Consider the following 21288-nt stretch of genomic DNA (forward strand, 5'->3'; position numbering starts at 1 on the left):
TTTAAAAAACCTGAGAGTGAGAGTGTTTTGAAAGTCATAAATGTGGCACAAAAGTGTCATTAAAATCATTTTACTTGAAATAAAAAGAAAACATCATGGCAGGTGATTTATGTATTTATGATATTCATATGTGTATGACTTGTCAACATTTATATCAAAGAGAAAAATCAAAGCTTGCAAAATGCTTCAAAATTTATAAAGTGCTATATAAATATGTGCATTATTGCTAGAATATGATTATATATAAGAAAATATGCCTGGTACCATGGTACACAATGCAAAGAGCAGGCACTATAACACAGATATAAGTTAACTATCTTAAAAAAGGACATATGTAATAACATTAAAATAAACAGCACATCAAAACATACCTAGCAGTATAAAAAACAGAAGACATATCTGGCCAATGTCATTGAACAACAGATATAATGAATCAAATGAAATAAGATCCCAGCTTTAATATAACATAGAAATAGCTGGAATTATACAGTGTGTCAGTGATGCCTATAAGCAATGACCAAAATTCTCTAGCACTTTGAGCTAAAACAACTTTATATGGAAATGTGTTGGGTCAATATTCCCACTAAAAAGATTCAACATTCTATACTTTTATTCCTGGTGTGTGTGTGTATATGTATGTTAGTCACTCAGTTGTATCTGACTCGACATGACCCCATGGACTACTATAGCCTGTCAGGCTCCTCTGTGCATGGAATTCACTAGGCAAGAATACTGGAGTGAGTTGCCATTCCCTTCTCCAGGGGATCGTTAGGATCCAGGAATTGAACCCAGGTCTTTTGCATTGCAGGTGGACTCTTTACTGTTTGAGCCACTGAAGTGAAGTGAAGTGAAGTCACTCAGTCGTGTCTGACTCTTTGCGACCCTGTGGACTGTAGCCCACCAGGCTCCTCCGTCCATGGGATTCTCCAGGCAAGAATACTGGAGTGGGTTGCCATTTCTTTCTCCAGGGATCTTCCCAATCCACGGATTGAACCCAGGTCTCCTGCATTGCAGGCAGATGCTTTAATCTCTGAGCCACCAGGAGGGAAGCTCAATTCATGGTATGAAACCATTCAAATACTATCAACTCAAATGCCTGGTGAATCTACAAGTGAGTGATAAAAAACAATGATCTAAAATAAAATCAGTTATCCTGACTTGCTTGGCTGATAATCTAAATCAGTGAATAGCTGAACTTTGTTGAACACAATACTTCAGTATTTTATATTTAGTCCTCCCACAATTGTTATACTGTAGTTATTATTATTCCCAGATGAGAAAACTGGAAGTTTAAGTCATCAGCAAGGCAACTAGAGATTCATATCTGGGCTTCAAATCAAGTTTCATGTGACTATGAGATCCAGAGTCAGACACTAATATAGTCTTAAATATAGGCTGCAAGTAAAGATTTGATATAATTTAATAAAATAATTTATGTAAAACTATGTATAATAGACATAACTGAAATTAATAGTTGTGGAAGTCTGGACTGAGAAGAATGTATGGATTAAATGATAAAAAAGTCATTTCTCCTCAAATAAAATTGATAATAATTTATATTCTACAAAATATAAATAGACCAATTACAGTACTCAAATATTAGAGGAATATTTACAGTAACTTGAAATAACATCCACTACCATCCAACCAAATTAAACAGAGAAGCTATTTTATATATATTAAAGCAAGAACTTTTATACCTGATGAGTCTGGAAGAGTGTGTCATTATACAATCTTTTTTTGAAAGCATATCAACAATCATATGAATGTCTTTATGTTTTGATATAGCAATCTATACTCATAGGTATATATCCAAGGGAAAAATCCAACAAGAAAGAAGAACTATATTTCCAAAGATATTCATTAAAGTATTATAATAAGGAAAAAAATAGAAATAACCAAATGTCAAACAAAATAGGAATATCTTAGTAAATTATAATGCATCAACCCAGTGGCATTTTTTGCAGTCATTAAAAATGATAAACATAAACTAAATAATATAAATAAAAATGAAAGTTGAAAATAACATGAAGGAAACTTAAAAGGACCTATATTTTAGGATAATATGTATTTTTAATCAATGTAGTTTTGTATACATTATTTCTTACTTAATAGTTAATGTTTTAAATGAGGTTTTTATATGTTAATTCTATAAAGTAATTTTTCAATTTTCCAATTCACTTTCCAGTGATTTAAATTTGGCCAAGAGGCACAAATGGCTGGTATAACCCACTGTATTTTTACTGAGTAGGTGGGTTTGGATCGGGAGCAATAACACATTACTTCTACACATTTTTACCTTTAAGACACCATGCTTCAATATAGAAGATGAGATGGAAGTAAATTTATGCCATTGCTACTACCTGGGAGCTTAACATTAACCTCAAAAGTATCAATACAGTCATGATTAAGATGGTAAATGAGGAATCTCAGCTCAATACTTTGAACACATTTATAGAGTATTCTTTTATAAAAAAAAAAAAAGCAAAAAATCTTTGGTATCCTTAAGAAGAGGAAAGAAAGAATTCTAGGAGTTCATAATCTAGACTTATCTGTAAAGATACATATGCAATCAATAAAAGGATATAATGAAAAGACTAGAACAGGAAGGCAAAAATAGTCCCATGGTTATATAGGAAGATAATGTCCCTATAGTAACCTTGGTAAGACTTCCAGTCTCATGGTTATCTTGAAAAATTTTGCATTGTGTACCAGGATTAGCCCAAAGTTTGTTACAACAGAACATTCTTTAAATATTGGTGCTCAATTACACTAAACAAAGCCTTTGTCTCACTGGAGTCTTTATATAAGACCTGTCTTACCTATTAACTCTGTCATATCTTCACATCTTTCCTATTCAACCTAGATTCTTTGAGTCATTTTTAAAACAAATTTTAATGTTTAATAATCTTGTGACCTTGTACCTGCCTTATAAAATCTTTATTTCACACTCGGAATCTCATCCCTGCCCATCTGTTGATTTCCCTGTTATGTATTTCTGATTTCTTCCTTTCTCTTAGATTATTCCATTCTATATTTAACATTCCCAAGTGTCTCTCATCAAACAAATAAAATCACCTCTCTGATCCCACTTTCTCCTTTAGTTACTGCTTCACCTCTTCCTCTTTACAATTCACTCTTCTGGAAGGGTTATATATATATATATATATATATATATATATATATATATATATATATTTAGTCTGCCATCCCTTCTTCATTCTTTATTTTCCCACTCACTCCTTAATTCACTCCAATCTGACTTAATTGTCACCTGCCTTTGCCATTAGTTTATTAGTGAAACAACTCCTAATGTCACCAATTAATTAAAATGAATGTTTTTGGTCCTTATTTTACTCATTTTTACTTGATTCTCAGGATAATTTGACAAAGCTGATCACTCTGTTTTTCTTTGGCTTCAGTGATATCCCATACTTTTGATTTTCTTTCTTCCTGACTACTTTTTGTTCTTATTCATTGGTTGTTTCATTTGTACCTAATCCTTAAATGCTGGGGTCTCTCAATGCGGCCTTCTTCAGTTTCTCTATGTCTTTATAAATAATTCCATGCACTTTCATAACTTTACTTACCACTTACTTTTACTTTTAACTGCCTATTGGATGGCTCACATATCTCTTAAACTCAACTAAATTAAAAATTTCCTGCCAAAACTGTTTTATTAATCTTAGTGAAAAATGCCAATATGTCATCACATACACAAGCTAGAATTTGGGATCCATCTTTATAAGTATTGCATGCTAACCAAAAGCTCAGCTGAAGTTCCTGGAAGCCATCTTTAATATTTCCTTATCAATCATTCTTCCATCCAGTCAATCATGGATGAAGACAGAGTCAATGTCACAGAAAGCAGGAGGAGGTATATGATTCTTGGTGACATTGTATCTGACTGAGGCTTATACGAAGCCAGATCAATGCTGGACATGATCATTATGGGTCAATAAACACCATTTATTTGTTACTTGTAAACACAAGAGTCATGACCTTTTATCCCCTAACATTGACATTGTTGGTACTTTCTTTTCCCTTGGCTTCAAGACAGTTGTCTCCTGGTCTTCTTCCTATTTCTTTCCTTCTTCTTTCTAACTTTCTTGGCATGTTCATCTTCCTTCAAGCCACAAGATGTTGACAATCTTCTAAAACTGCTCCTTAATTCTCTTTCCTTTTCTAACTTGATATTTTCTCCCTATGTGATCTCATCCATGCTCACAGATTCAATTATCAGCTAGTCAAAATCAATTCATACAATTATATCTCTAGGCCATAACACTCTCTGAGTTCCAAATCTGTATAACCAGCTGCCTACTTTACATCTACTCCTGGGTATTTCAAAGACATCTCAAACTCAACATGGCCAAAATTGAATGCATGAATTTCCTTCCCTCATGCTTCTAGAGTCTGGACTCTGTCCATTATTCTCAGTCTCAGTAAAACCTGATCACTAAAAATCAACTTTGGCACCTTTAACTTCTCATATGAAATGTTTAAATTCCTGCTTAAAAATCTTTAGTTGTTTCCTAGTTCTTTTAGGGTTAAGAAACTCCTTAATATGCTGCAGATGATCTTACATGCTTCAATCTTTACCAACCTTATCAAACTTAGATAAAGCTCCCCTTTATCCTTTGAATTTTGGTTACACTAGTAAATTTCTAGTTTGCCTATCCTTTACCATAAACCCTCTCATCACTAAATCAAGGCAATTCCCCCCACCTGCATCCCCGTTTGAATTATGTTTTCTTCCCCTGTTTGCTTAATTACTAAATGGTCATGGTTCAAATTTTAGTTTGTGTTATTTTCTCTGTGAAGCATTCTCTTATCTACTTGGTGATGTCCAATAGCCCTATTATAGGTTCACATAGCATGGATATCTATCTATTAGAGCATTTGTCTTCCCTGGTGGCTCAGCTGGTAAAGAATCCACCTGCAACACAGAAGACCTGGGTTCGATCACTTGGTAGGGAAGATCCCCTGGAGAAGGGTGTTGCTACCAACTCCAGTACTCTGACTTGGAGAATTACATGGAATATATAGTCCTGCTGCTGCTGCTAAGTCACTTCAGTCATGTCCGACTCTGTGCAACCCCATAGACGGCAGGCCACCAGGCTCCCCCGTCCCTGGGATTCTCCAGGCAAGAACACTGGAGTGGGTTGCCATTTCCTCCTCCAATGCATGAAAGTGAAAAGTGAAAGTGAAGTCGCTCAGTCGTGTCGAACTCTTTGTGACCCCATGGACTGCAGCCTACCAGGCTCCTCCGTCCATGGGATTTTCCAGGCGAGAGTACTGGAGTCGGGTGCCATTGCCTTCTCCAATGTATCGTCCATGGGGTCGCAAAGAGTTGGACACGACTGAGTGACTTTCACTTTTCACTTTCATAGCATTTGTCACAATTGTAGTCGTAGACATATCCGTGTGAGTGTGTGTGTGTGTTTGGAAACTCGAGGAAGAAAGGACCTTGACTGTATTTGATCACATTGTATCTATAGTACCCAGCACATGGTAAATACTCAATGCATACTTGTTAAATGAAAGAACACAAGAAGGAATGAATGTGTGAGTGAATTTCTCTGCTCAGATATTGAGTATAGAACCTGGATACAAATCAGTAAAGTGACAACATATAAACTTAACAAATTGGCAAGTGGTCAAAAATCAAATTATTAAAAAGTTAAACAGTATTTATGAGGGAAGATGAAAAGAAATGCCAATGTTTACTTGAGAAAATGATAGTGAAACATGAAAGGTCATAGATTCCTTAAGGACCCATGTCATGGAAAGAATCATGGCTTGCAGAATTGTGCTCTTCAGTGTAGCTTGGAAAAACTAACTGAAAATAAAAAAATTAGAGAGACTAGCTTGTAGTAAGGCATATTTATCCATGATAGAGAATCAGTAAAAGAATAACTTGTCAAACCCATGTCTCCTGCTTGGCAGGTGGATTCTTTACCACTGAGCCACCTGGGCAGCCCTGAAATAAGAGAGAAAAATAAAAACCCAAATGTGGGAATTTGGCAATATTTATGTTAGTTCCATAACTCTTGTTGCACTCAATGTATCAATATATCACTCAGCTGTGATTACCCTGATTTGACAAAACTTAATCCCATGGACAGAGGAGACTGGCAGGCTACATTTCATGGGGTTGCAAAGAGTCAGGCATGACTGAGTGACTAAGCATGCATGCAACCACTTTGTTATAGTAAATAGTCAGTTGATAAATATTTCTTGTGGATTTACCAATAGTGTATCAGGTGCTTGGGATACAGTAGTGATAACCAGATGCAGAAACAGTAGTGAACAGGATATATTATTGTTCTCAGGAGACTTAGTCTATAGTGGAATAAAGATAAACATGAGAAAATCAATCAAAATGACATGAACACAAAAATGCCACAAAAAAAGAAGATGAAGGGTAATATGATAGATGATGACTAGAGTGGGAAGGAGTTGACAAGATGGTTAGAGAAGCCCTGGACATTCAGGTTACATGATAAAAGGGCACTAGAAGAGGAATCAAAAGATACTGTCTCCAAAAAAAGCTCATACTAGCCTGTGCAACCTTGGGGAAGTCAAACACCCTGTCTGAATCTCCGTTTTCTCATATTTTCAGAGATATGCTGCACATATTTGTCATGCTTAGAACTATTTTACACTTCTAAGTATTAGTACATTTTCCCTCCTTGAAAATCAATTACATTTTCATTCTGGAACCAATATTATTCCATGGTCTACATAACACCAGATTGTCACCTTCTTATCACACAGTAATTCTTGTCTTGGCATTCTCTCTGTCCCATAGTCTATTTTTCAGTCAAGTATTCCTCACTGATCAGAAAGGACAGTGGTGGATAGTAGTAGAGGGGATAAAAGGGAGAGGTTTAGAGGAGATCCCCATTGTTGAGCCTCCTCCATTAAATCTCCATGTGAACTCATTGTCTACTTTCCCTGAATCCTCAAATTGGTGAGATAAAAACTAGATTATTTTCAGACCAAGGTATCTAGCAAAAAAAACAATGATGTATCTGAAGACAGTTGAAGGTGCAAATAGACTCATCTTTAGAAGAATGTACAATCCATTTCTATGATGCTGATACCATTTCAGATCCCAGGCTTGGAAATATATAAATCCCATTAGCCAGTGTTCTGTTTCTAGAAAGATATGACCATAGGTCACCTCCATGTTTGAGCTCATTGAACCTAATAATAAATATTTAGGGTGGCACGAGAGAAGAACATTATTGAGTCTTGAATCAAAATAAGAGTGGAAAACTGATCATTTATCATTTATGACTCATGGCTTTACTTCTAGTTTCATGTATCTAGGAAATGACAATGAGACTACAAAATCAAATATATAATTTCAATTATTATGGAAGGGAAAAACATAAAATAGGGCCATCTTAGACAGTAGTGTAAAATAAGACATTTCTCTTTTTATCAATATGTGTTACAGATTGTTCAAACTTTTAAGAATTGGGACTCAATCCTAAAGCTTTCTCTGAAGTCCCCACAAAAGTTTTCACTTCTTTTTATCTTTGCTAGTATTTTATCTATACCTTTCCCTAAGGATTTTCTATTTTTCCTCACCTTGAACTTTGTTTTCGTCCAATCATTGAATCATGTCCAATTCTTTGGAAGCCTACGGACTGCAGCACACCAGGCTTCCCATCACCATCTCCTGGAGCTTGCTCAACCTCATGTCCATTGAGTTGGTGATGCCATCCAATCATCTCATCCTCTGTCGTCCCCTTCTCCTCCTGCCTTCAATCTTTCCCAGAATCAGGGTCTTTTCTAATGAGTTGGCTCTCTGCGTCAGGTGGCAGAGTACTGGAGCTTCAGAACAGTCCTTCCAACAAATATTCAGGATTGATTTTTTTAGGATGGACTGGTTTGATCTCCTTGCAGTCCAAGGGACTCTCAAGAGTCTTCTCCAACACCATGGTTCAAAAGCATCAATTCTTCGATGCTGAACCTTTTTTATGGTCCAACTCTCGTATCCACATGAATACTGGAAAAATCATAGCTTTGACTATATGGACCTTTGTTGGCAGAGTGATGTCTCTGCTTTTTAATATGCTGCCTAGGTTTGTCAGCTTTTCTTCCAAGGAGCAAGCATCTTTTAATTTCATGGCTGCAGTCACCATCTGCAGTGACTTTGGAGACCAAGAAAATAAAGTCTCTTACTGTTTCCATTGTTCCCCCATCTATTTGCCATGAAGTGATGGGACTAGATGCCATGATCTTCGTTTTCTGAATGTTGAGCTTTAAGACACCTTTTTCACTCTCCTCTTTCACTTTTATCAAGAGGCTCTTTAGCTCCTCTTCACTTTCTGCCATAAGGGTGCTGTCATCTGCATTTCTGAGGTTATTGATATTTCTCCCTGCAATCTTGATTCCAGCTTGTGCTTCATCCAGCCTGGCATTTTGCAAGATGTACTCTGCATATAAGTTTAATAAGCAGGATGAGAATATAAAACTTTGATGTACTCCCTTCCCAATTTGGAACCTGTCCATTGTTCCAAGTCTGGTTTTAACTGTTGCTTCTTGACATGCATACAGGTTTCTCAGGGGGCAGTTCAGGTGGTCTGGTATTCCCATCTCTTTAAGAATTTTCCACAGCTTGTTGTGATCCACACAGTCAAAGGCTTTGGCATAGTCAATGAAGCAGAAGTAGATGTTTTTCTAGAACTTTTTTGCTTTATCTATGATCCAACAGATGTTGGCAATTTGATGTCTGGTTCCTCTGCCTTTTCTAAATCCAGCTTGAACATCTGGAAATTATTGATTCACATACTGTTGAAGCCTGCTGCTGTTGCTGCTGCTGCTGCTGCTGCTGCTAAGTCGCTTCAGTTGTGTCTGACTCTGTGCGACCCCATAGATGAGCCCACCAGGCTCCTCTGTCCCTGGGATTCTCCAGGCAAGAACACTGGAGTGGGTTGCCATTTCCTTCTCCAATGCATGAAAGTGAAAAGTGAAAGTGAAGTTGCTCAGTCCTGTCCAACTCTTTGCAACCCCATGGACTGCAGCCTACCAGGCTCCTCCATCCATGGGATATTCCAGGCAAGAGTACTGGAGTGGGTTGCCATTGCCTTCTCCAACTGTTGAAGCCTAGCTTGAAGAATTTTGAGCATTACTTTGCTAGCACATGAAATGAGTACAATTGTGTGATAGTTTGAACATTCTTTGGCATTGCCTTTCTTTGGGATCGGAATGAAAACTGACCTTTTCCAGTCCTGTAGCCACTGCTGAGTTTTCCAAATTTGCTGTCTTATTGAGCGAAGCACTTTAAGAGCATCATCTTTTAGTCTTTGAAATAGCTCATCTGGAATTATAAAAATTTTAATTCTCCGCCAAAATCTAATTTCAAAGGTCAGGATTTGTGGCTTGTATTACCTCTTCTCAACAGTGTTTATCTAGAGCCTTGTATATAGTAAGTGCTTAAGAATTATTGTTAGGTGAATGAATGAGTCAAAATCTGAGGTCTCAAAAGTACATGTATTTTATAAAAAACACAAAGCACTATGAAAAGTCTTAAGTTTATAGCAAAGTTATAAAAACATACATATAATCACATCTCTAAAAATTCAATGTTTACTCTAAATACTAGAACTGTTTTCTTAGGAATGAAGTAAATCTTTCATCAAATACCTTCCTAAAACTTTACAATTTTATCTTTTAGCCTCTCTTAATCCTAATCGCATAATAAGACTTATTAAGTCTAATTGCTCTTTGAGCAGACTTTTGATTATTTACCCTCAGGCTACATTGCAGATTCCAAGTTGTTCTGCACAGTTGTAGTTACCATATGTTTTGATTAATCTATTTCTGTTAGCTGGCTGTTTACTGAATGGTCTTAGTGTCAATCAATTATCCTGCTAGCTCATGCATCAAAACAATTAGAATGGGATTCAGTTCTCAAGGTGTAGTCATTAGGGTATTTTATCACACATTTCCAAACTATTAGAGTATAGCCCGAAAAAGACAAATAGGAGATTTTTAAATGTAGTTTTACCACTGATAATAAATACAGAGCTCCTGGGGAATCATCTATGTGGCTAACATTATGATCAAAGGATAAGGGTCTTGGAAAACTTGAAAAAGACTTGAAGAGTGAAGCTCTGTAGATCTACGTAAATGGAAAAATAATCAACACAAATTGATATTTTCTTTCAAATGCACCAGAAACTAGGCTTCTCTAGTTAACACAGAAATTGTCCTTCACCAGGTCACTACATTAGATATGGTCTACTAGCAATATTTCTTCAAAGAAATACTTAAAGTGTTTTTTAAAAAATTCAAAAATATAATCTTATTCCTCAATAATTAGTTATCATGTTTTTGTTCAAAACTCTTGCAGAATTTGACTAATTCTATATGCATTGCTCTGCACATTTTATTTCACTCTTCCCCCATTTCCTGAGTCATTGCCTCATGCTGCTAAAGACATTACACAAAAAAGGAAAAAATGACACAGCTCCTGGGCTCACAGTCTTTTGGCTGGGGATAAAAACAATGAATCCATGCCCTAAGGGAGCAAATATCTCAAAGCATAGCACATTAGATTAATCAGAACTACCAGGTGTTTCAAGAATACTGAGCATTTTATTTTCCACAATAATAAGAATTTGCTTTCAATATACCAGAGACTGTTTTAAAGACTGAAGATGCATTGAGTCATATAGATCTTATAAGAATACTATGAGTTGGCTGCTATTGCTGCTGCTAAGTCACTTCAGTCGTGTCTGACTCTGTGCGACCCCATAGACGGCAGCCCACCAGGCTCCCCCGTCCCTGGGATTCTCCAGGCAAGAACACTGGAGTGGGTTGCCATTTCTTTCTCCAATGCATGAAAGTGAAAAGTGAAAGTGAAGTCGCTCAGTCGTGTCCCACTCTTAGCGACCCCATAGACGGCAGCCTACCAGGCTCCTCTGCCCATGGGATTTTCCAGGCAAGAGTACTGGAGTGGGTTGCCATTGCCTTTTCTGACCTAAGGCACAGACAGGCTGAATAATTTGCAAAAGGCACTGAATTAACAAATGACTTTCAGTTCAGTTCAGTCACTCAGTCGTGTCCAACTCTGAGACCCCATGAATTGCAGCAAGCCAGGCCTTCCTGTCCATCACCAACTCCCGGAGTTCACCCAAACTCAATGTCCATTGAGTCGGTGATGCCATCCAGCCATCTCATCCTCTGTTGTCCCCTTCTCCTCCTGCCCCCAATCCCTCCCAGCATCAGAGTCTTTTCCAATGAGTCAACTCTTCACATGAGGTGGCCAAAGTACTGGAGTTTCAGCTTTAGCATCATTCCTTCCAAGGAACACCCAGGACTGATCTCCTTTAGAATGGACTGGTTGGATCTCCTTGCTTTGCTCTACTGTAAACACAGAACCTTGTTTTTTAAAGCACTCTATATTACCAGGGTGGTTCTCAAACTCGATAGCCTGTGTGAGAATCACCAGCTGGGTTTGTTAGAACACAGATTGTTGGGTTCTGTGCCTAGAGTTTCAGACTGAGTAGGTGTCACTGGGGCCTGATAATTTGCATTTTTTAAGTTACCAGGAGACGCTATGCTCCAAGTCTAGAGACTACACTTTGAGAACCACTGCAGTATTGTATTAAACTCCAAACCTCTATCATTTGCCTCAGTCTTTTTTAGTCTACCCACCACTTTCCCACTGTCTTAACTCTCAGCAGGAAGGCTCTTCAATTCCCAAAGAAAATAGGACATTTCTTCCAACTTATTTCTCATCTCTCATCTCCTCCTTCAACTACATCTAACTGTTATTGTCCCTCATTATCTCCTGTTCCACATATGTGAAAGCTTTCTGCTCAAGCTCAGTTTTCCTACATGCGGACTTCATTACTGTCACGCTCTTGGGATCTTATTTAATAACATGTACCAGTAAGCTGAATAAGCACGACTTGTGCGTCCAGTTACGACACAACTTATTTTTGTCTCCCATCTCTACATTTATTGAATGGAAAAGTCCCTCTCCTCCACCACTACCGTGATAAAAATCCAAACAATCCATAACTTTTCCAGTTACTTGTAGAAAACTAATCACTTTAAATCACAAATCCTATATCTACTCAATACTAGTTCAGTCCTAAATAATAGTCAAAACTCTGAACTTTTATCTAAGCTGAAGCTACTTCTATTGCAGGCAGGCAGGCCACCAAGGAAAGGAATGTGGCAGACTGTGTTTCTTTCTTTCTTTTAAATATGGACCATTTTTAAAGTCTTTATTGAATTTGTTACAATATCGACTCGTTTATGTTTTCTTTTTTTGGCTGCGAGGCATGTGGGATCTCAGCTCCCTGACCAAGGATTGAAGATGCACCCACTGCATTGGAAGGTGAAGTCTTAACCACTAGACCACCAGGGAAATACCTAGACTGTGTTTTTTAACTCTCTCCTCTCCCACTAGGAAAGGGCAAGTGGAATATTCTTACTTGGTTAATGCTGTTGTAAGGTGTTTTATGTTTTCTAGCCTGTTGTATCTTCATTGGTTTGCTGTGTGTTCTTCAGAAGCTCCCCAGGGGGGCGCTTTCCACTGTAGCTGTCACATGTGGCCATGAATCGCTCCTCTCATGGCTCCTGATTTCCTGGACACTCACTCTCCATAGACCCCTCTACTCATTTGCACTTCAGGTAATCCCCTCGGTAAGAGCCAATGCCTACGTGCCGGTTCTTGGTTGTAAACCATACGGGTTCAGAGGTAATGCTAACACATCCTTAGCCCTGGCGAATTCTGAGAAGGGACTTTCTTACTGGATGTGCATAGGGAGGTTTGCACTTAGTGTGCGCTGGGCACCACTAGTTCCCTGTGCCCTGGGACTAAAGTGAAAGTCACTCAGTCGTGTCCAACTCTTTGTGACTCCATGGACTACACAGTCCATGGAACTCTCCAGGCCAGAATACTAGAGAGCGTAGCCTCTCCCTTCTCCAGGGGATCTTCCCAACCCAGGGATTGAACCCAGGTCTCCCACACTGCAGGAGAATTCTTTACCAGCTGAGCCACAAGGGAAGTCCAAGAATACCGGAGTGGGTAGCCTATACCTTCTCCAGCAGATCTTCCCAACCTGGGAATCTAACCGGGGTCTCCTGCATTGCAGGTGGATTTTTTTTTTTTTTTTTTTTTACCAACTAAGCTATCAGGGAAGCCCCTGTGACTAAAGGGAACCCATGCCATGGCCTCAGAGAAGCCTAGGAAATCTAAGCTGATATCTTTATGAGGGACGTGGTACCTCACTTTAGGATTTCACATCTATTGTTCCTCTGCGATCCAGGGGAAATTTCCAAATAAAATTTCTATTACCAAATTATTCACCACTTTGTATAATTATCCTCAAACAGCTCTTTCTTTCCATGGGGTGTGATAATATGCTCAAAATAGAAAAACATATTCTTAACCTCTTCTCTCTCTCTCTATTTTCAGCCAAGTCTATATATTCTTTCTCCATTTCTTCAAGTTTCAATTACTTCCCATTACATGGAAATTTGATTTTAGCCCTTTTCACTCTCTGAAAGTTGCCAGTGATTTCCTAGTTGCTCTTTTCTGTGGATATTTTTCAGCTCTTATCACATTTGACTTCTCATTGGCAATTCTTAGTATGAACAGCTCCCTTCCTGGAGTCTTTCTTTATTGACACTGCTTTCCCCTTCTTTCTTTATGGTCCCCTCTATCATTCAGAGTCTTCATTGTTTTTATTTTTTTACACACTATCCCTTAAATAGTAGAGAGTGTATTCAGGTTTTCACCATTAAGATCTTGCTATCTATATCCTATCTATTATCCTTTCTAGGCAATAGAACGAGTGGTGAATCACCATTCACACAGCTTTACCATTTAACACACCGCTACCAATAACTCACAAACTGATTTTCACTAGATTTGCACTCTCTGTCTCAAATTTAACGTCTGAAACACCGAACTCCAAATCTACTCTTCTACCTTTATTTCCAGTCAGCTCTTCAGTAGCACTCAATCCTTCTATTACCTCTAGAATTTGGTCTTCAATTCTACTTTTTAAGAAGTAGCAGCCAGCATCACCAGTAGCAACTACCACCTACTGCACAGTAACTATACACTACACAAGTATTTTATAGATAAGGACACCTGTTTAGAAGTTAAATAACTTGCCCAAGTCATTTAACTCTTAGCTGACAAGGCCAGGATTTAAATCCAGATCTAGGCGGGTCTTCCATGCTGTGTTCTTCCAGTAGCTCCGGAGTCTGAAAGTGAAGTGAAAGTTTGGTCATGAAAAGCTCAGTCATGTCTGACTCTTTGCGACCCAGTGGACTGTAGACCATCAGGTTCCTCTGTCCATGGAATTCTCCAGGCAAGAATACTGGAGTGGGTTGCCAGTTGCTTCTCCAGAGGATCTTCCTGACTCAGGGACTGAACCTGGGTCTCCTGCGGTGAAGGCAGATTATTTACCATCTGAGCCACTCCTCCTATGTCCCAGCTTTAATGTTCACTTATAATTTTGAATAAAATCCAACTTTATTTCCATTGCAAGCGAAGACCTAATTATCTGGCTTCTATGTCCTTCCTCCTTAATCTCTTCCTACCTACCCATAAAACAGCTGGACTGCAAGCATACAACTTCTTGCATTTGGATTCAAATTTCAGTGAAATGCTGTCCCTTCTAGCTAGAATGACTAACAATGAAATAACCTTCAGGACTCAGGCTGCTGAGGTGACTTTCCTCTGTTTTCACAAAGCATCCTGGATATCTTCTCTCATAATACTTACCATAGACTATTACAAGCCTTTCTTAACGTTTACTTGAATCACCCACCACTAAACACAAGTACTCTATTGGTCTTTAGCAAAAAGGACTGGGCTTACTTTATCTTAGGAGCTTAATAAACTAGAGTATATTTTCTAATTGATATGTATTTACAAAATACTAATCTAAATTACTCCTATTATTTTAGGTATCAGAATCTATGAAAAGAGTTAAAAAGAGAAACTCTGTCAGAAATTCAATACATGATTTTGTACCTACTGAATGCATTAAAATAACTGTATATGCTGCTGCTGCTGCTAAGTCGCTTCAGTCGTGTCCGACTCTTCGCAACCCCATGGACTGCAGCCTACCAGGCTTCTTCATCTATGGGATATTCCAGGCAAGAATACTGGAGTGGGTTGCCATTGCCTTCTCCAAAATAACTGTATATAGTTCATTTAAAAAATATTATAGTGATATAATAAAAATAGGCCATAAAAGGTTCTATTTTATAGTGAAATTTTTTAAGCACAAATATCCATCCTCTCCATGCTTCATGAAGCAGAACTCTGAGATTTGAAATAAATTATTGTGCAATTACTTGGGATGAGTCAAAACTCCTTTTCGGTAACAATTTACATTCTACTTGAGGCACCCCTCTGTGCAAAAGTGGTGAGAAGACAAATCGAGTTCCCAGATTTTCATAACAAATGTTAGCTCTAATATAGACTTACATCATGTTTAAACAATATGCATGACTATTGAATCAACAGCATAGAACACTGGCACTTCAGACTCATCACAGAATCTAGTCCTGTACTGACTATAGTTTAATTCTAAAACAAACTCATGTTAATCTATAGTATCTGGGACAGACTGTTCAAGGAACAGGCTAACTCATGCTTTAGTTTTTTATATTCTGTCCATGGGCTAATTTAGAGCATAAATTATCAAAGGTTTAGAAAATCTCTAAAATATTTACTTGCTTGCTTGCTATGTTGCTCCAGTCACGTCTGACTCTTTGTGACCCCATGGAATGTAGCCCACCAGGCTCCTTTGTCCCTGGAATTCTCCAGGCAAGAATACTGGAGTGGGTTGTCATTCCCTTCTCCAAGGGATCTTCCCAACCCAGGGATCCAACCTGGGTCTCATGCATTGCAGGCAGATTCTTTACTGTCTGAGCTACCAGGGAAGTCCTAAAATATTTACTAATGGCATTTAGTTCTCGGCTTTTATAAATGGGTGATAAAAATATTGAAGAAATTTTCCCATTATTCTTCAAAATTACATTGCAATTATGTTACTTTAAAACTCTCTGTAAGGATTCATTTAATAAAGTACATATAAAATTCAATACTAGGAAATAATTTGTTTTTCCAGATGAACTGGTCTGCATTCCTTTATCAAATAATTAAAATCACAGCACATGGCATATTGTCCCTGCGATTTTGATTACAAAAAAATAAAACTGCTTATAATTTAATTTTTATTCCCTATGTTTGGTCACATTTTGATGCTGAAATCATACTCAAGTCATTTTCATTTACACAATAAGTAGGAAATAAAAATAAACAAAGTGAAAAATACATATAAACCTATATACACATTGACAGTAACAAGCAAATTTTGTTTTTTAAGCCTCCTTATATATTCTTTTCTTATTCAATTCGGAGAAGGCAATGACAACCCACTCCAGTACTCTTGCCTGGAAAATCCCATGGATGGTTCAATTAGGTCTAGTTAAAGATGATTTCTCAATAATTATAGAGTGTTTGAGAAAGTGAAAACATCAAAGTTCACTCTGTAATAACTTTCCAGAAAGCCTAGGATTCAGTAAAGCATTTATTGAATATCTTTTGACTATAAAGTATTTATTTTCTGTTTGACACACTTTATTAAAAACTTCCAAGCAGGTTTATGTCAAAAAAGTAAAAACTTAACCAGAGGTAATAGGGGAAGTTTGCTGCTGCTGCTAAGTCGCTTCAGTCGTGTCTGACTCTGTGCGACCCCGTAGACGGCAGCCCACCATGCTCCCCCATCCCTGGGATTCTCCAGGCAAGAACACTGCAGTGGGTTGCCATTTCCTTCTCCAATGCATGAAAGTGAAAAGTGAAAGTGAAGTCGCTCAGTTGTGCCCGACTCTTAGCGACCCCATGGTCTGCAGCCCACCAGGCTCCTCCATCCATGGGATTTTCCAGGCAAGAGTACTGGAATGGGGTGCCATTGCCTTCTATGGTGACTTAAAAGTGAAAAAAAAGGCCCTTATGAAAATGCCAAAGGATAAATTTTGACAAGAACTCCTTTTTAGTGGAAATATTAGTTGTTAAAATTAGTACAATAAAGTATTTAAAGTATTTAAGAGAAAACATACTATTAAAACATCTCATCAGAGTCACCTTCTTCCAGTTCAGGCAAGAGTCCTAGAGTGTGCCGGGTAGGGTTACAGGAAGTGAGGCTCTCAGGTTCTGTCTGCTGGAGGCCAGTATGGTCTGTTTGCTGCGATCACTGTCCAGCAGTCAGGAGTTCTGCCACATTGCTTGAAGGCCTTAGAGTACTTCTTTCGCCTACTGTGCTTACAATCACTTCATTTAAGCTAGTCTATCAGCTGCTTTGCCACCCTGCTGTTATCCATCTTCTACATATGTCCAGTCCAGTAAATCTGAATCTCAGTGAGCTTCCCTTCCACGCTGATGTCCCAGGACCCTGCTGTTGTTGACCTTGTCTTGCTATTAGATGTTAAGTGTGACTTGCAGGCAAAGTTTATAAAACTGTTCCAGAAACTGTGGGATTATTTTCTTCAGATATTCATTTCCAATTTTCAGATATTCATTTCCAATTCATCTCCTAAAGAAGTTTTGGCATTGGCATTATTTAGTCCTAGACTTTTCTCTTTGAATAAATGTAAAGCTTGGTTCCAGCTTCCCAGGTGGCAGTAGTGGTAAAGAACCTGCCTGCCAATGTGGGAGTCATAAGAGATGTGGGTTCGATCCCTGCGCTGGGAAGATACCCTGCAGGAAGGCATGGCAACCCACTCCAGTATTCTTGCCTGGAGAATGCCATGGATAGAGGAGCCTGGTGGGTTACGGTCCATAGCGTCACAGTCAGACACAACTGAAGTGACTTAGCATGCATGCACATAAAGGCTTGGTTCATGTCATATTTCTGTATAGTAGTAGCATTAGTTGCTCAGTTGTCCCGACTCTTTGTGACCCCATGGACTGTGGAGCACCAGGCTCCTCTGTCCATGGGATTCTCCAGGCAAAAATACTGGAGTGGATTGCCATTCCCTTCTCCAGAGGGTCTTCCCGACCCAGAGACTGAACCCGGGTTTCCTGCATTGCAGGCAGATTCTTTACCATCTGAGCTACAGGGAAGATCAAGTCTGTACACTTACCTTGCAAAATGTATCCTACTTAATGAAACTACTCTCAATTTGGGGGTTTAGTAAGGTCTATGTATAACATTGACACTATTTTAAGGGAATATTTCATCTATTTCTATAGTATTCTGTTCAATTTTTGTCTTTTAAAATCGACCAGATTGTCATTGTTGATTCTGCTGAGCAAGCAAATAACAATTCATAAAGTCTGCTTATCAATGAGTGTGGTAATACAGGCAGCTAGAGTTAGTGTATGGAATGTATATATACGTTCAGCACCCACCTGGGTCATCTGAACGTTCTTAAATTATATCTATAAGTTTCCCTATTTTTTAAGTAATGCAAAAAATGGGTGGTACAAATAATTCACATACTTTCTTAGTTTATTGTTTAATTATCTTTATATTATTTGTTTGGTAACACAATAATATTTGCTTCTGATGACAGTTCCTTCAAGACTGATGTTTTACTTCATATTAGTATTTCAAATCAAAACAAACAAAAAATATATATCTCATGGCATCTTCAGATTACTTCATGTCATACACTTTGAGATTTAGGAAAACAAGTTAATTCCTATAAGGAGAATGCATGACAGTGTGCTTTGAAAGGCAGAGTTGTAGACTTTTGACTGGAACCGAAGAGTCTCTTGATGAAAGTTAGAGAGGAGAGTGAAAAAGCTGGCTTAAAACTCAATATTCAAAAAACAAAGATCACGGCATCTGGTCCCATCACTTCATAGCAAATAGATGGGGAAACAATGGAAATAGTGACAGACTTTATTTTCTTGGGATCCAAAATCACTACAGATGGTGACTGCAGCCATAAATTAAAAGTTGCTTGCTCCTTGGGAGAAAAGTTATGACCAACCTAGACATAATATTACAAAGCAGAGACATTACCTTGTCAACAAAGATCCATCTAGTCAAGGCTATGGTTTTTCCAGCAGTCATGTATGGATGTGAGTGTTGAACCATAAAGAAGACTGAGTGCCAAAGAATTGATGATTTTGAACCATGGTGTTGGAGAAGACTCTTGAGATTCCCTTGGACCGCAAGGAGATAAAACCAGTCAATCCTAAAGGAAATCAGTATTTCCTGAATATTCATTGGAAGGACTGAAGCTGAAGATGAAGCTACAATACTTTGGCCACCTGATGTGAAGAGCTTACTCAGAAAATACCCTGCTGCTAGGAAAGATTGAAGGCAGGAGGAGAAGGGGACGACAGCGGATGAGATGGTTGGATGGCATCATAGATTCAATGGACATGAGTTTGAGCAAGTTCTAGGAGACAGTGAAGGACAGGGAAGCCTGGCGTGCTACAGTCCATGGGATCGCAAAGAGTTGGACATGGCTGAGTGACTGAACAACAACAGAAAGATATTGAGCATAGGAATGAGGGATTTTAAATCACTGGCTCTATTGTTACAGAGAGAGACAAGAAACCAAATTGTGATGAAAATAATATGTATCTCAAGTATTAGTTTACACTACTCAAAGTTAAAAATCTTCAATTCTCAGAAAGAATACAAGCTAAATACTACTGAATTGTATAAAATTGAAGTATCCTTAAGACATGAATAAGCTTGGCTCAAAATAGATAGTTGTATTGATAGCCCCTTTCCCCAAACCTAACACACAACAAACACATGCATACTATAAAAATATGTATACTATAAAAATATGTATACTTATATATATATATTTAAAGTTTTTAAACAGTATTATCAATAACATTTGCATTTACTGTAATGAAGCGTGTTATGTTTTCTTTTCAGCTAGTTTAGCAATTTCTTTAGAGCAGCAAGAGGACTTTTACTTCAGGTAAAGATATCATTTGTGTCCAAAGATGTGTTAAAACTTGGCTACTTAATGAAAGATCCTAAAGGAAAAGGAAAAAAAAAACTCTAAGAAAAATATTTCCCACCTGTGGAATATTTCTATATACATTTTCACATAAGGGTAGCAAGAAGTTATAATAAAGTATAGCATCATTTATAGACCACAGACTTCTTAATTCAAATAATACCTGTAAATAATTCAAGAAACACAATTTGGAAAACAATGACCAAAAATATAAACCAAGATACACTGCTCTTCACAACTATCCAACAGAGTTCTTTATGACTGTGTGTGTTCTTATTCAGACCATGATATCTAGACAGCTACCACAAAATCCAAGGTCTTCTTTAAATTCGATCTATGTGATTGCCAATCCCATCCTCATGCACTATTTCAAAATGTTAAATATAACTCAAACAATATTCTTACTTTAAAAAAAATTGGCATAAAATTTCAAAAAAATGTTATTTGAACACAAGGACATAAATGTAGAAGACTATCATGAAAAATCAAGCTGCCACATTTAACCATGCCCCTTTCTATCCATTTAGGAAGAACCATTATTAAAAATTTAAAGAAAAAAGTCAGAATTACAGCTGATTCCTCCAACTTTTACAAGTAGGGCAAGTTTAGAAAGCAAGAGGATTGATTGTATTTCAAGCTTCTACCTCATATAAGGTGAATATGATACACATGATGCTCTGTGAAGAAGTCCTTTCATGTTCTGCCACAAAAAGTATAAGTTTAAGTCTTTGTTTCTGATCTAGTGGAAAGAACACTTCTTGGGGAATCAGAAGTCGTATGGCCCTGCTACTGGTCAGCTATGTGACCACAGGCAAGTCCCACACCCTCTGAATGTGGTCAAATGTAACATGTCCAAGGCTGCTGTAGAAGACTTGGAGGTACTTTCCAATGCTGACATTCTGTCATTTCAGTTTGGTAACAGGATTACAGCAGCAGTCCCCAAAGTTTTTGTCACTTGGGACTGGTTTCTTGGAAGACAGTTTTTTCGTGGACCAGGTGGGTGGTGGGAGGAGATGGTTTCAGGATGATACAAGTGAATTACATTTATTTTGCTGCTGCTGATCTGACAGGAGGCAGAGCTCAGGTGGTAATACCAGTGATGGGGAGCAGCTGTAAATACAGATGAAGTTTTGCTTGCTCATTCACTCACCACTCACTTCCTGACGTGCGGCCTGGTTCTAAACAGGCCTCAGGCCAGTACTGTTCCATGGCCTGGGAGCTGGGGATCCCTAAACTATAGGACTCTATGCTGTCCCTCACTAATCAGAAGTACATAAAAGAAGTATACCTGCA

The 21288-nt window shown here is 38.0% G+C and overlaps 1 protein-coding gene across 9 annotated transcripts in view; it reads right to left on the minus strand.

Annotated features, from left to right (window-relative positions):
- Window positions 1-21288, minus strand: part of NLGN1 (neuroligin 1) — a 971175-nt gene that overhangs the window by 337411 nt on the left and 612476 nt on the right. The gene's annotated exons all lie outside the window — the stretch shown is intronic.

The sequence above is a fragment of the Bubalus bubalis genome, chromosome 1 (genome assembly GCF_019923935.1).
Source record: "Bubalus bubalis isolate 160015118507 breed Murrah chromosome 1, NDDB_SH_1, whole genome shotgun sequence".
Classification (NCBI taxonomy): domain Eukaryota; kingdom Metazoa; phylum Chordata; class Mammalia; order Artiodactyla; family Bovidae; genus Bubalus; species Bubalus bubalis.